The sequence below is a fragment of the Pseudophryne corroboree genome, chromosome 4, assembly GCF_028390025.1.
Source record: "Pseudophryne corroboree isolate aPseCor3 chromosome 4, aPseCor3.hap2, whole genome shotgun sequence".
Lineage (NCBI taxonomy): Eukaryota > Metazoa > Chordata > Amphibia > Anura > Myobatrachidae > Pseudophryne > Pseudophryne corroboree.
In genome coordinates, this window is record NC_086447.1 from 330,198,206 (window position 1) to 330,214,432 (window position 16,227).

The 16,227-nt window shown below is 47.1% G+C and overlaps 1 protein-coding gene across 1 annotated transcript in view; it reads right to left on the minus strand.

Moving 5' to 3' along the window:
* The window catches only part of LOC134909487 (probable cation-transporting ATPase 13A4), a 230,513-nt gene that overhangs the window by 162,730 nt on the left and 51,556 nt on the right, over positions 1-16,227 (minus strand). The gene's annotated exons all lie outside the window — the stretch shown is intronic.

Sequence of the window (16,227 nt, forward strand, 5' to 3'; positions counted from 1 at the left end):
TTGCCTTTAGTGGTCCTCGATAAAATCCTCCTTTGTCAGAAAGAGAACTAACATATTGACAGCAAGTTGAACTAGAGCAAGTGGTGGGGTCAGGTGTAAAAATATGCCCCCCACCCCTTTCCCATGCTAAAGAACAACAAGCGCAGTTAGTACCTTGCTGTAATATGCGCCTGTGACTTCGTCCCCTCCACAGCAGCGTGTTTTTCACATGCCTCTCTGTACGTCAGACACTCCCAGACCAGTGTCTTAATCACGACACCTCCCCACCAGCTGCATGTTCCCTACATGCCTAAGTCCACAAATACTGTGCTGCAGCAGCTGCTGGACATGGGTTCTTGTACTGTGTGTAATATGAGTGAAGACAGCAGTACTGCACCCCCTGTGAAGTGGCACTTCCATGCAGCTGCTGTGATTGAAAAACCCTTGAGACTGCCCTGGTTGAGAGAAGGGAGGGGAGTTGCTATAGTGAGTCACTGAGACCCCAGTAACCCATGCATTTGCCCGAGATCCTCCATATATTTTGAAAGTTGTATTTTTTGTGAGTAGTCCAAGTCATTTTCTGGTGCTAGCCAGATGCAGGGGAGGGTGGTGGTGGTGGGGTTTGGGGAGAACTGGAATGGTGCTAAACTCCTAAGGCCCAACGCCCAGGCGACGAAACCGCATGCACTCCCCTCCTTATGGGCTTGCTAGGCTGCAGCTTTAAGTGCACGTGAACTGTTTTCAGACAGGTACAAAGTTGCAGATGAAGAACAATGGAACTTGGCATGAGTAAAAGCCACAGCTGCTTGCATTGGAGCCCTTTTACACAGGTTTGGACACCGTAGTACACAGATATATAAATGTGCACATCCATTGATCAGTGTACGGTAGCAATGTAGTTTTATTACTTCTACTTATTTTAATTATGCGAATAAAACACATTTTAAGCAAAAAAGAATCTCACCAGAGTTACGTACAACTTGTCGCAGCAAGAGGGCTTATTTTGCACTACTGAAGCAACAGGACTTGGCCTGCTTGCATTTGTGAAGAATGCATTTGTTAAGGATGTATCTTAAGGATGAAGTTAGAACAGGAACTGAAAACCATCTCACCTCTCTTCACAGGTAAAAATACCATCCTCATGCTTGTATATCCGAGTCTCTCATAGAGATGAGCGCCGGAAATTTTTCGGGTTTTGTGTTTTGGTTTTGGGTTCGGTTCCGCGGCCGTGTTTTGGGTTCGACCGCGTTTTGGCAAAACCTCACCGAATTTTTTTTGTCGGATTCGGGTGTGTTTTGGATTCGGGTGTTTTTTTCAAAAAACCCTAAAAAACAGCTTAAATCATAGAATTTGGGGGTCATTTTGATCCCAAAGTATTATTAACCTCAAAAACCATAATTTCCACTCATTTTCAGTCTATTCTGAATACCTCACACCTCACAATATTATTTTTAGTCCTAAAATTTGCACCGAGGTCGCTGTGTGAGTAAGATAAGCGACCCTAGTGGCCGACACAAACACCGGGCCCATCTAGGAGTGGCACTGCAGTGTCACGCAGGATGTCCCTTCCAAAAAACCCTCCCCAAACAGCACATGACGCAAAGAAAAAAAGAGGCGCAATGAGGTAGCTGTGTGAGTAAGATAAGCGACCCTAGTGGCCGACACAAACACCGGGCCCATCTAGGAGTGGCACTGCAGTGTCACGCAGGATGTCCCTTCCAAAAAACCCTCCCCAAACAGCACATGACGCAAAGAAAAAAAGAGGCGCAATGAGGTAGCTGACTGTGTGAGTAAGATAAGCGACCCTAGTGGCCGACACAAACACCGGGCCCATCTAGGAGTGGCACTGCAGTGTCACGCAGGATGTCCCTTCCAAAAAACCCTCCCCAAACAGCACATGACGCAAAGAAAAAAAGAGGCGCAATGAGGTAGCTGACTGTGTGAGTAAGATAAGCGACCCTAGTGGCCGACACAAACACCGGGCCCATCTAGGAGTGGCACTGCAGTGTCACGCAGGATGGCCCTTCCAAAAAACCCTCCCCAAACAGCACATGACGCAAAGAAAAAGAAAAGAAAAAAGAGGTGCAAGATGGAATTGTCCTTGGGCCCTCCCACCCACCCTTATGTTGTATAAACAAAACAGGACATGCACACTTTAACCAACCCATCATTTCAGTGACAGGGTCTGCCACACGACTGTGACTGATATGACGGGTTGGTTTGGACCCCCCCAAAAAAAGAAGCAATTAATCTCTCCTTGCACAAACTGGCTCTACAGAGGCAAGATGTCCACCTCATCATCATCCTCCGATATATCACCGTGTACATCCCCCTCCTCACAGATTATCAATTCGTCCCCACTGGAAGCCACCATCTCAGCTCCCTGTGTACTTTGTGGAGGCAATTGCTGCTGGTCAATGTCTCCGCGGAGGAATTGATTATAATTCATTTTAATGAACATCATCTTCTCCACATTTTCTGGATGTAACCTCGTACGCCGATTGCTGACAAGGTGAGCGGCGGCACTAAACACTCTTTCGGAGTACACACTTGTGGGAGGGCAACTTAGGTAGAATAAAGCCAGTTTGTGCAAGGGCCTCCAAATTGCCTCTTTTTCCTGCCAGTATAAGTACGGACTGTGTGACGTGCCTACTTGGATGCGGTCACTCATATAATCCTCCACCATTCTTTCAATGTTGAGAGAATCATATGCAGTGACAGTAGACGACATGTCCGTAATCGTTGTCAGGTCCTTCAGTCCGGACCAGATGTCAGCATCAGCAGTCGCTCCAGACTGCCCTGCATCACCGCCAGCGGGTGGGCTCGGAATTCTGAGCCTTTTCCTCGCACCCCCAGTTGCGGGAGAATGTGAAGGAGGAGATGTTGACAGGTCGCGTTCCGCTTGACTTGACAATTTTCTCACCAGCAGGTCTTTCAACCCCAGCAGACTTGTGTCTGCCGGAAAGAGAGATCCAAGGTAGGCTTTAAATCTAGGATCGAGCATGGTGGCCAAAATGTAGTGCTCTGATTTCAACAGATTGACCACCCGTGAATCCTTGTTAAGCGAATTAAGGGCTCCATCCACAAGTCCCACATGCCTAGCGGAATCGCTCCGTGTTAGCTCCTCCTTCAATGTCTCCAGCTTCTTCTGCAAAAGCCTGATGAGGGGAATGACCTGACTCAGGCTGGCAGTGTCTGAACTGACTTCACGTGTGGCAAGTTCAAAGGGCATCAGAACCTTGCACAACGTTGAAATCATTCTCCACTGCGCTTGAGACAGGTGCATTCCACCTCCTATATCGTGCTCAATTGTATAGGCTTGAATGGCCTTTTGCTGCTCCTCCAACCTCTGAAGCATATAGAGGGTTGAATTCCACCTCGTTACCACTTCTTGCTTCAGATGATGGCAGGGCAGGTTCAGTAGTTTTTGGTGGTGCTCCAGTCTTCTGTACGTGGTGCCTGTACGCCGAAAGTGTCCCGCAATTCTTCTGGCCACCGACAGCATCTCTTGCACGCCCCTGTCGTTTTTTAAAAAATTCTGCACCACCAAATTCAAGGTATGTGCAAAACATGGGACGTGCTGGAATTTGCCCATATTTAATGCACACACAATATTGCTGGCGTTGTCCGATGCCACAAATCCACAGGAGAGTCCAATTGGGGTAAGCCATTCCGCGATGATCTTCCTCAGTTGCCGTAAGAGGTTTTCAGCTGTGTGCGTATTCTGGAAAGCGGTGATACAAAGCGTAGCCTGCCTAGGAAAGAGTTGGCATTTGCGAGATGCTGCTACTGGTGCCGCCGCTGCTGTTCTTGCGGCGGGAGTCCATACATCTACCCAGTGGGCTGTCACAGTCATATAGTCCTGACCCTGCCCTGCTCCACTTGTCCACATGTCCGTGGTTAAGTGGACATTGGGTACAGCTGCATTTTTTAGGACACTGGTGACTCTTTTTCTGAGGTCTGTGTACATTTTCGGTATCGCCTGCCTAGAGAAATGGAACCTAGATGGTATTTGGTACCGGGGACACAGTACCTCCAACAAGTCTCTAGTTGGCTCTGCAGTAATGATGGATACCGGAACCACGTTTCTCACCACCCAGGATGCCAAGGCCTCAGTTATCCGCTTTGCAGTAGGATGACTGCTGTGATATTTCATCTTCCTCGCAAAGGACTGTTGGACAGTCAATTGCTTGGTGGAAGTAGTAAAAGTGGTCTTACGACTTCCAGTCTGGGATGACCATCGACTCCCAGCAGCAACAACAGCAGCGCCAGCAGCAGTAGGCGTTACACGCAAGGATGCATCGGAGGAATCCCAGGCAGGAGAGGAATCATCAGAATTGCCAGTGACATGGCCTGCAGGACTATTGGCATTCCTGGGGAAGGAGGAAATTGACACTGAGGGAGTTGGTGGGGTGGTTTGCGTGAGCTTGGTTACAAGAGGAAGGGATTTACTGGTCAGTGGACTGCTTCCGCTGTCGGACAAAGTTTTTGAACTTGTCACTGACTTATTATGAATGCGCTGCAGGTGACGTATAAGGGAGGATGTTCTGAGGTGGTTAACGTCCTTACCCCTACTTATTACAGCTTGACAAAGGCAACACACGGCTTGACAAATGTTGTCCGCATTTCTGGTGAAATACTTCCACACCGAAGAGCTGATTTTTTTGGTATTTTCACCAGGCATGTCAACGGCCATATTCCTCCCACGGACAACAGGTGTCTCCCCGGGTGCCTGACTTAAACAAACCACCTCACCATCAGAATCCTCCTGGTCAATTTCCTCCCCAGCGCCAGCAACACCCATATCCTCCTCATCCTGGTGTACTTCAACACTGACATCTTCAATCTGACTATCAGGAACTGGACTGCGGGTGCTCCTTCCAGCACTTGCAGGGGGCGTGCAAATGGTGGAAGGCGCATGCTCTTCACGTCCAGTGTTGGGAAGGTCAGGCATCGCAACCGACACAATTGGACTCTCCTTGTGGATTTGGGATTTCGAAGAACGCACAGTTCTTTGCTGTGCTTTTTCCAGCTTGAGTCTTTTTATTTTTCTAGCGAGAGGCTGAGTGCTTCCATCCTCATGTGAAGCTGAACCACTAGCCATGAACATAGGCCAGGGCCTCAGCCGTTCCTTGCCACTCGGTGTGGTAAATGGCATATTGGCAAGTTTACGCTTCTCCTCCGACAATTTTATTTTAGGTTTTGGAGTCCTTTTTTTACTGATATTTGGTGTTTTGGATTTGACATGCTCTGTACTATGACATTGGGCATCGGCCTTGGCAGACGACGTTGCTGGCATTTCATCGTCTCGGCCATGACTAGTGGCAGCAGCTTCAGCACGAGGTGGAAGTGGATCTTGATCTTTCCCTAATTTTGGAACCTCAACATTTTTGTTCTCCATATTTTAATAGGCACAACTAAAAGGCACCTCAGGTAAACAATGGAGATGGATGGATACTAGTATACAATTATGGATGGACTGCCGAGTGCCGACACAGAGGTAGCTACAGCCGTGGACTACCGTACTGTACTGTGTCTGCTGCTAATATAGACTGGTTAATAAAGAGATGTAGTATGTATGTATAAAGAAGAAAGAAAAAAAAACCACGGGTAGGTGGTATACAATTATGGATGGACTGCCGAGTGCCGACACAGAGGTAGCTACAGCCGTGGACTACCGTACTGTACTGTGTCTGCTGCTAATATAGACTGGTTGATAATGAGATGTAGTATGTATGTATAAAGAAGAAAGAAAAAAAAACCACGGGTAGGTGGTATACAATTATGGACGGACTGCCGAGTGCCGACACAGAGGTAGCTACAGCCGTGGACTACCGTACTGTGTCTGCTGCTAATATAGACTGGTTGATAAAGAGATGTAGTATGTATGTATAAAGAAGAAAGAAAAAAAAACCACGGGTAGGTGGTATTCAATTATGGATGGACTGCCGAGTGCCGACACAGAGGTAGCTACAGCCGTGGACTACCGTACTGTACTGTGTCTGCTGCTAATATAGACTGGATGATAATGAGATGTAGTATGTATAAAGAAGAAAAAAAAACTACGGGTAGGTGGTATACAATTATGGATGGACTGCCGAGTGCCGACACAGAGGTAGCTACAGCCGTGGACTACCGTACTGTACTGTGTCTGCTGCTAATATAGACTGGATGATAATGAGATGTAGTATGTATAAAGAAGAAAGAAAAAAAAAACCACGGGTAGGTGGTATACAATTATGGATGGACTGCCGAGTGCCGACACAGAGGTAGCTACAGCCGTGAACTACCGTACTGTGTCTGCTGCGACTGGATGATAAATAATGATATAAAAAATATATATATATCACTACTGCAGCCGGACAGGTATATATTATATAATGACGGACCTGCTGGACACTGTCTGTCAGCAGAATGAGTTTTTTATAGAATAAAAAAACACCACACAAGTCACACGACGAGTGTTTAACTTTTTCAGGCAATCACAATATAGTATACTTATACTATACTGGTGGTCAGTGTGGTCAGGTCACTGGTCAGTCACACTGGCAGTGGCACTCCTGCAGCAAATGTGTGCACTGTTTAATTTTAATAATATGTACTCCTGGCTCCTGCTATAACCTATAACTGCTCCCCAGTCTCCCCCACAATTAAGCTGTGTGAGCACAGTCAGATATTATACATAGATGATGCAGCACACTGGGCTGAGCACAGATATGGTATGTGACTGAGTCACTGTGTATCGTTTTTTTCAGGCAGAGAACGGATTATATTAAATAAAACTGCACTGGTGGTCACTGGTCAGTGGTCAGTCACTAGTAAACTCTGCACTCTCTAGTACTCCTAAGCTCCAGTAAATCAAGTGTCTCTGTCTCAATCTCACTCTCTCTCTTCTAATCTAAATGGAGAGGACGCCAGCCACGTCCTCTCCCTATCAATCTCAATGCACGTGTGAAAATGGCGGCGACACGCGGCTCCTTATATAGAATCCGAGTCTCGCGATAGAATCCGAGCCTCGCGAGAATCCGACAGCGTCATGATGACGTTCGGGCGCGCTCGGGTTAACCGAGCAAGGCGGGAAGATCCGAGTCGCTCGGATCCGTGTAAAAAAAGCTGAAGTTCGGGCGGGTTCGGATTCCGAGGAACCGAACCCGCTCATCTCTAGTCTCTCATCTCTCTCTGGCTACACTTTTCACACCCCAAGATAGTTTGTCTGCAAATGTCTGTGATCCTTCTTCAATGCAAAATCCCCTCTGTTAATTAGCTGAACTTCTGATTACACACCTCCCCCTTTGCCAGCTGTTATAGTTGGAGCATTTAAGAGCAATATTATCAAGGCCTGCAGTCAGGACTTGGCCTGCTTGCATTTGTGAAGAATGCATTTGTTAAGGATGTATCTTAAGGATGAAGTTAGAACCGGAGTTTGAAATGGATTTGGATTACGCCAAAATCTCTAATTAAACTAGTTCCCCAAACACTGCAACTCAGGACCATTATGTGGCCTCTCCTCACCTCTGCCATGAGAACACCAGGACCAATACCTACTACTCCTCTGTCCAAGAACATCATGACTGCCCCTGGGACTACCCCTCAAGCTGAGCAGGGAACTGAGGGACGTGCACATCAGGACCAGACTTTGCTGGGTCCGTTCCATTGGACATTAGTGTGCGCCCCACATTCTCACACCCACCCGCACTGCTCTCATGAGACTAGGACATTTATAATTTTCACAAAATAATGTTAGTACAGTTTTCCTGCAAATGTGTCTTCTCTTTCTTCTTACAGGGTACTTCCACACAGTGAACCTCCATTGGTTGCACACCCTGCCAGCAGTAACCTACACAGTGTGCCCCACATGGCTGCCTCGGATGGTTCCTCCATGGGCAGGGTGTGCTTTATTTGGATCTTTCCACGCAGGGTATAGCATTCTCCTACACACGTGTCAGTTCTCCCATACATGCATTTGGCCCTTGAATGGCTCATCTCCCACTGTGTAACCTTCGTAGTGCGCCCAACATGGCTGCCTTATCTGGTGCGCTTGTGGATGGGATGAAAAATACATGGACCTGATGGTTTTATTGGAACTCTACTCTGAATTTAAGGACTCTGCAATCTCCCCATTGTGTGTTCTCTTCTAGGGGTGGACTATTCCACCCTGGGTAATCCTACGCAGTGCGCCTAAGATGGCTGCCCCACCTGGTACCTTGTGAGGGTGGAATACACAACCCCTGGAGGTTACACCCAAAATGCCTACACCAATCATGCATTATTCTTTCTGTGTCTTTATTGTCTGTGTGGTTTATCTTTTGATGCAATACTTAAATCTTCTGTATTATGGGGGTAATTCCAAGTTGATCGCAGCAGGAAATTTTTTAGCAGTTGGGCAAAAACATGTACACTGCAGGGGGGCAGATATAACATGTGCAGAGAGAGTTAGATTTGGGTGGGTTATTTTGTTTCTGTGCAGGGTAAATACTGGCTGCTTTATTTTTACACTGCAATTTAGATTGCAGATTTAACTCACCACACCCAAGTCTATCTCTCTCTGCACATGTTATATCTGCCTCCCCTGCAGTGCACATGGTTTTGCCCAACTGCAAAAAAAATTCCTGCTGCGATCAACTTGGAATTACCCCCTATGTGCATTGTTTGAGTTCTAGTTGGCGCCGCGAATGGCTGCCTTGGTGCTGCTCTGCCAAGCAGCCTTCGTTTTTAGTCTTACATGTATAATGTCTAATATGTCGAGTCTATTGTACAGTTGCAATGTACAGTATCAACTCATACGTGTAATGTTTGTAATGTATGCTACTTTTTCCCCCTTCATGTAGCTGCTTGGCGATGCATTGTACCACAAAGAATTCCTAGTGTACGTGAGTACACCTGGCCAATAAAGCAGATTCTGATAGTAAAAAAAACAAAAAAGAACCAATCTGTAGTTTGAAAACGAGATATATGGTAAGAACTTACCGTTGTTAAATCTTTCTGCGAGGTACACTGGGTTCCACAGGGAATAACATTGGGGTGTAGAGTAGGATCTTGATCTGAGGCACCAACAGGCTAAAAGCTTTGACTGTTCCCAGAATGCATAGCGCCGCCTCATCTACAACCCCACCTCTGTGCACAGGAGCTCAGTTTTGTTAACCAGTCCAATGCAGTAGCAGGTAAAAGACGACAACCATTAGTAGCCACATACACCACATTCTCACGACAGGAGAAGGTGTCAGCGGCTAATGCCATACAAACCCAAAGAAGCTAAGTGCATCAGGGTGGGCGCCCTGTGGAACCCAGTGTACCTCACAGAAAGAGATTTAACAATGGTAATTTCTTACCAAAAATCTCGTTTTCTGCAGCAGGGTACACTGGGTTCCACAGGGAAAAACATTGGGGATGTCCTAAAGCAGTTCCTCGTGTGAGGGGATGCACTGTAGTGGGCACAAGAACCTGGCATCCAAAGGAAGCATCCTGGGAGGCGGATGTATCAAAGGCACAGAACCTTCTGAACCTTTTCGCTGAGGACCACGTAGCTGCCTTGCACAATTGTTCTTGGGCGGCCCGCCGTGGTGCGACCCTTGAAGTTCCAACAGACAGAGTAGAATGGGCCTTGATAGTCACAGGAACTGGACGACCAGCCTGTACATAAGAATGTGCACTCACCATTCTAATCCATCTGGCCAGGGTTGCTTGTGAGCAGGCCAGCCACGTTTGTGAAAACCAAACAGTACAAAGAAAGAATCAGACTTCCTGATGGGAGCTGTCCTCTTCACATAGATACGTAGAGCTCATACCACATCCAAAGACTACTCTTTGGAGGATAAATCTGGAGAGACAAAGGGCGGAACCACAATCTCCTGATTAAGGTGGAAAGAAGTCACCACCTTAGGTAGGTACCCGGGATGTGTTCTAAGAACCGCCCGGTCATGGTGAAAAATCAGATAGGGGGACCTACAAGACAAGGCACCCAAATCTGATACCAGTCTAGCAGAGGCAATAGCCAATAGAAACAATACCTTAAGACAGGGGTGGGGAACCTCAGGCCCGAGGGCCGTATAAAGGCCCGCAGAGCCACTTGATCCAGCCCGGCCAGGCTCACCTAGCCGGGCGCCCGCTGAGATTTTATTACTAGTGGGCACCTGGCTTCTTACCCTCAGTAGAAGCCGGAGGCAGGAGCTCATTCCTGAGCTCCTGCTTCCGGCTCTGGCAGTGTGCGTGTGCTGCTGTGCGGTGTTATGGGAGAGATGTCATGACTTCTCTCCCATAGTTCTGAGGAGCGAGCGGCCAGGCGGAGGGCAACAGTAAGGAAGCAGGAGCGGGTCTGGTGAATATTGTGGTGTGTTTTTTTTTTTAGTTTTTTTTTTTGTGTGTTTGTGTGTGTGTGTGTATATAAGCGTCTCTACTAGGGGGCATATCTAATGGGGCATAACAACTGACTGGTAGCATATCTGACGAGGCATAACAAGTGACTGGGGGCATACTTACTGGGAGCATATCTACTGGGGCATAACAACTGACTGGGGGCAGGCTAATTATTAAGTTGATAATTTCAGCACTATAAGGAATGTAATTTCAGCACTATAAGGAATGTAACAAAATATGCAAAAAGGAAATAAGAGCGGCTAAAGTAGAAAATGAAAAACTAGTAGCAAAGGAAAGCAAAGCGAATCCCAAAAAATTATTTAAATACATTAATAGCAAGAGATTAAAGAAGGAGAGTATAGGCCCTTTAAAAGACAAGTTGGGAGTCTTAAGCAAAAATGATAATGACATAGCGGACACACTAAATGAGTTTTTTTCAACATTATTTACTAGAGAGGACCCAATTCAGGGACTAACATATAATCTCAATAATGAGAATATCCCACTGATAGGTACTTATTTAAGCGAGGAAGTAGTCTGTGACCGATTAAAACATTTAAAGATTAATAAGTCACCAGGTCCCGATGGTATTCACCCAAGGGTTCTAATGGAGCTTCATTCTGAACTTGCAAAGCCGCTATTTTTGATCTTTAAGGATTCAGTATTATCAGGTATGGTTCCCAAAGACTGGCGTATAGTGGAAGTAGTGCCTATATTCAAAAAGGGAAGTAAAGCTGAACCAGGTAATTATAGACCAGTTAGTCTTACATCTATAGTGGGGAAAGTATGGGAAGGTATTCTAAGAGATAGTATTCAGAAGTTCCTTGAAGTCAATAAGGTCATTAAAAGGAATCAACATGGGTTTATGAAGGACAGATCCTGTCAAACCAACTTACTTGGCTTTTATGAAACAGTAAGCGCAAACCTAGATCAGGGTAAAGAGGTGGATGTAATCTTTTTAGATTTTGCCAAAGCATTCGATACTGTACCACACATGAGACTTATCTACAAGCTACAAGATTTAGGGCTAGGAAGCACAATATGCACTTGGGTCAAAAACTGGTTAGATAATAGGGAGCAGCGCGTTGTGGTTAATGGATCTTTTTCAACTTGGACTGAAGTGCTAAGTGGTGTGCCGCAAGGCTCAGTATTAGGACCGCTATTGTTCAATATTTTCATTAACGACCTAACAGAAGGTCAAGAGAGCATGGTGTCAATTTTTGCAGAGGATACCAAATTGTGTAAAGTTATAAATGCGGAGGGGGATGCTGAGTCGCTTCAGAATGACTTAGTTAAATTAGAAGCTTGGGCAGTGAAATGGAGAATGCGCTTCAATACAGACAAGTGTAAGGTAATGCACTGTGGTAACAAGAACAAAAATAACACCTACCTACTAAATGGGGTAAAATTAGGGGATTCTGTACTGGAAAAGGACTTAGGTGTCCTCATAGATAGCAAACTAAGCAGTAGTACCCAAAGTAGGACTGCAGCAAAGAAGGCTAATAAGATATTAGCATGCATAAAACGGGGAATTGATGCTAGGGACGAGAGTATTATACTCCCGTTATATAAATCACTTGTGAGGCCACACCTTGAATACTGTGTACAATTCTGGGCACCTTACTGCAAAAAGGATATCCTGGAGCTAGAAAAGGTTCAAAGGCGGGCGACCAAACTAATTAAGGGTATGGAGACGCTGGAATAAGAGGAAAGGCTTGCAAGACTAGGCATGTTTACACTGGAAAAGAGGAGATTAAGAGGGGACATGATCAACATTTACAAATATATAAGGGGACAATATACAGATCTTGCGCAGGACCTGTTTTTGGTTAGATCAACACCGAGAACTCGTGGACACTCGCTCAGGTTAGAGGAGAGGAGATTCCACACAATACGGCATAAAGGCTTTTTTACGGTAAGGACGATACGTGTTTGGAATTCCATGCCTGAGGGAGTTGTAATGGCCAACTCAGTCAACACCTTTAAGAATGGGTTAGATAAATTCCTAATGGATAAGGATATCCATGGTTACGGGGCATAGTCACGCACTATAGTTATAAAAAAGAGGGGTTAATCTGAACGGCAGTCAGCATCTTCAGTCAAAATTTTATACAAAAAAATCGTGCATAGGAGACCACAAATAAGTTGAACCCGATGGACAATTGTCTTTTTTCAACCTTAGATACTATGTTACTAATTTTTGTATGGCCCCCGAAGGATTTTATAAATATCCAAATGGCTCTTGGTAGAAAGATGGTTCCCCACCCCTGCCTTAAGAGAAAGCCACTTAAGGTCTGCAGATTCAAGAGGCTCAAATGGAGACTCTTGTAATACCTCCAGAACCACCAACAAATCCCAAGGAGCCACAGGCGGGATGTAAGTAGGTTGAATCCGTAACACACCCTGAGTGAATGTATGAACATCAGGTAGAGTTGCAATTTTTCTCTGGAACCAAACTGACAAGGCAGAAATATGAACCTAGGAGGCCAGACGAAGGCCCAAATCCATGCCCTGTTGTAGAAAGGCCAAACGTTTGGCTGTACTAAACTTGTAAGTTTCATGATTGTTAGATGCGCACCAAGCAAAGTAAGAATTCCAGACCCTATGATAAATCCGAGCAGAAGCCGGTTTACGGGCATTCAACATGGTTTGAATGACCACCTCAGAAAATCCTTTGGCCCTCAGAATCGAAGCTTCAAGAGCCACGCCGTCAAAGCCAACCGAGCCAAATCCTGATATACACAGGGGCCCTGAACGAGGAGATCTGGGCGCTGCGGAAGTAGAAGGGGACACTGAAGATCTGAGAACCAATGCCGTCTGGGCCACGCTGGAGCGATCAGAAGTAGGTTTCCTCCTTCTTGCTTGAACTTCCTTAATACTCTGGGCAGGAGTGACACCGGAGGGAACACGTATGGCAGCTGAATGTTCCATGGAATTGCCAGTGCGTCCATGAATGCTGCTTGAGAATCCCTTGTCCTTGCTCCGAAGACCGAAACCTTGTGATTAAGTCGAGACTCCATCAGATCCACATCTGGTAGGCCCCACTTGTCCACTAGGAGTTGAAATACTTCTGGATGGAGGCTCCACTCTCCGGTGTGTACGTCCTGACGACTGAGGAAGTCCGCTTCCCAGTTTAGGACCCCCGGATAACTGGCAGATGGCGTTCCGCCCACTGAAGAATCCTTGATACTTCCCTCATTGCCATGCGGCTTCGAGTGCTGCCTTGATGATTTATGTACGCCACCGTGGTGGCATTGTTCAATTGTACTTGAACAGGTCTGTTCTGTATTAAATGATAGGCCAAGTTCAGTGCATTGAACACCGCCTGCAGTTCCAGAATGTTTATCGTGAGGAGAGACTCCTCCTTGGTCTACCGACCCTGAAGGGAGTGCTGCTCCAACACCGCACCCAAACCTCTCAGACTGGCATCCGTCATCAGAAGGACCCAGTTGGAGATCCAGAAGGGATGACCCTTGCTCAATCATTGGTCCTGCAGCCACCAGCTTAGTGACAGATGGACCTCCGGAGACAAGGAGATCATTTGAGACCTGATCCGGTGAGACCGGCCATCCCACTTGGCAAGATTCAGTTTCTGCAGAGGGCGGGAATGGAATACAGTGTACTCCACCATGTCGAAAGCCGACACAATGAGACCTAGTACTTGCATCGCCGAGTGTATCGACACTTGCGGACGAGATAGGAAGCATCGAATCCTGTCCTGAAGTTTCAGAACCTTCTCCTGAGACAAGAACAACCGCTGGTTGTGAGTGTCCAACAACGCCCCTGTCACCGACCTAGGCTGGGGGTGTTGTGAACTCGGAGGTTCTCCCGATGGTAGGGGAGAGGAACCACAGTTGGGTCGGAACAGGGATGGCTTAATATAGGTCTTCCTCATACAGGACTCTAACAGTAAAGCTTGGTGAAAATATTAAAGAACTTTATTGCAGGAAGAGAGCAACACAATGTCACATAGCAGAGAAGGAACGTATGGGGAAATGTCCAGGCCTATAAGAGAACTTGTAAGCAATGCTGAGGATTCCAGGAAAAGAAGTACTTGTGAGTGTTGGTACAAGATAATAATGACTGAAGAACTTGTAAGTGATGTTTTTAAAGATACTGGTGTTTGAAGAGCTGGTGAACGGTGATTAAAGACTATGATGATTTGGAACACTTGTGAGCGGTGGTTAAAGACACTGATGATTTGTAGAACTTGAGAACGGTGATTAAAGACACTGACGATTTGTAGAACTTGAGAGCGGTGATTAAAGACACTGATGACTTGTATGACTTGAGAGCGGTGATTAAAGACACTGATGATTTGTAGAACTTGAGAGCGGTGGTTAGCCCGCAGCACACGCTGACTCCAAGAAGCACTGGTGACTGGATTGCAGAGGAACACACCAGCCGCAGTATACGCTGAACTGTGCAGCAACTGGCACCTGGAAGTGCCGGAGACACTGGGGTACGACTGCAGAGAGATCCGTCAGGAACCGGAGCACTGGCATCCACGTCAGGGGAAAAGACGATACTCAGGCGCCGAGGCTCTGCCCGGCGTCTGACTTTGAATCTCGCGCCTCCGCTGGATTGGCGGCACATTCTGATGACATCACCTGCTTCCCGCCCACGTGATTCCGGTTGTCATGGCGGCGCCCCTGCCCCGGGGAACCGCCGGGAGCCGCGCCAGCCAGACGCCGGAGCCCGTGGACCACCGAAGGCGGAGGCTGCAACACAGACCAGCAAGCACGCAGGGGTAAGCGCGGTGAACGCCGCCTATGGCGTGTGACAGCCCCCAGGTGCACCATGCTCTGAGCAGGGACCAGGGAAGATTTCTTCCAGTTGATGAGCCACCCGTGGGCTTGCAGAAACTGGAGCGTCATATCCAGATGATGTAGGAGAATCTCTGGGGAATTTGCCAGGATCAACAAGTCGTCCAGATACGGGAGGATCCTGACCCCTTGACGACGCAGTACAGCCGTCATAACTGCCATGAGCTTCGTGAAGACTCGCGGGGCCATGGTCAAACCAAAAGGTAAAGCCCGAGATTGATAATGGAGGTTGCCCTAAGCAAACCTCAGGTACTGCTGATGCGACATTGCAATAGGAATATGCAGGTAAGCATCCTGTATGTCCAGGGAGACCATATAATCCCCTGGCTCCAAGGCCAGAACAATAGAGCGAAGAGTTTCCATACAAAACTAGGAGACTCTCACAAATTTGTTCAAGGACTTCAGGTTGAGAATGGGGCGAGAGGACCCATTCGGTTTCGGGACTAGGAACAGCGGTGAATAGTATCCCTTGCCTCTCTGAGCCAGAGGCACCTGTACCACCACTCTTGTGTCCAGGAGGGACTGTACCACCAAATGAAGAGTTTTTGCCTTCACCTGATCAGAAGGGAAGTCTGTCAGGCAAAATCGATGACGGGGGACGATTCTTGAAGGATATGACGTAACCGTGAGTGACGACTTCCCATACCCAGGCGTCGGAAGTGGTCTTCAACTATTCCTGGGTAAACCCTAGAAGTCAGTCTCCCACCCTGGGATCCCCCAGAGGGAGGCACGCCCCGTCATGCAGCAGGCTTGTCAGTTTTGGAAGCAGGCTGACGGGCAGCCCAGGTACGTTTAGGTTTGGGCTTAGTGGTTTTGGAAGTGCAAGCCTGTTTCGGGTATGCCTGACCTTTAAGGACGAAAGGGTCGAAAGGAAGGGGTGTGGTATTGAAAGTCGACAGTAACTAGGTCGACAATGTCTAGGTCGACCACTATTGGTCGACAGTAACTAGGTCGACAGGGTCTTTAGGTCGACATGTTCTAGGTCGACAGGTCAAAAGGTCGACATGAGATTTCTTCGTAGAGTGACCGGGAACCCCAATTAGTGCACCGCTTCGCTCGCCATGCTTCG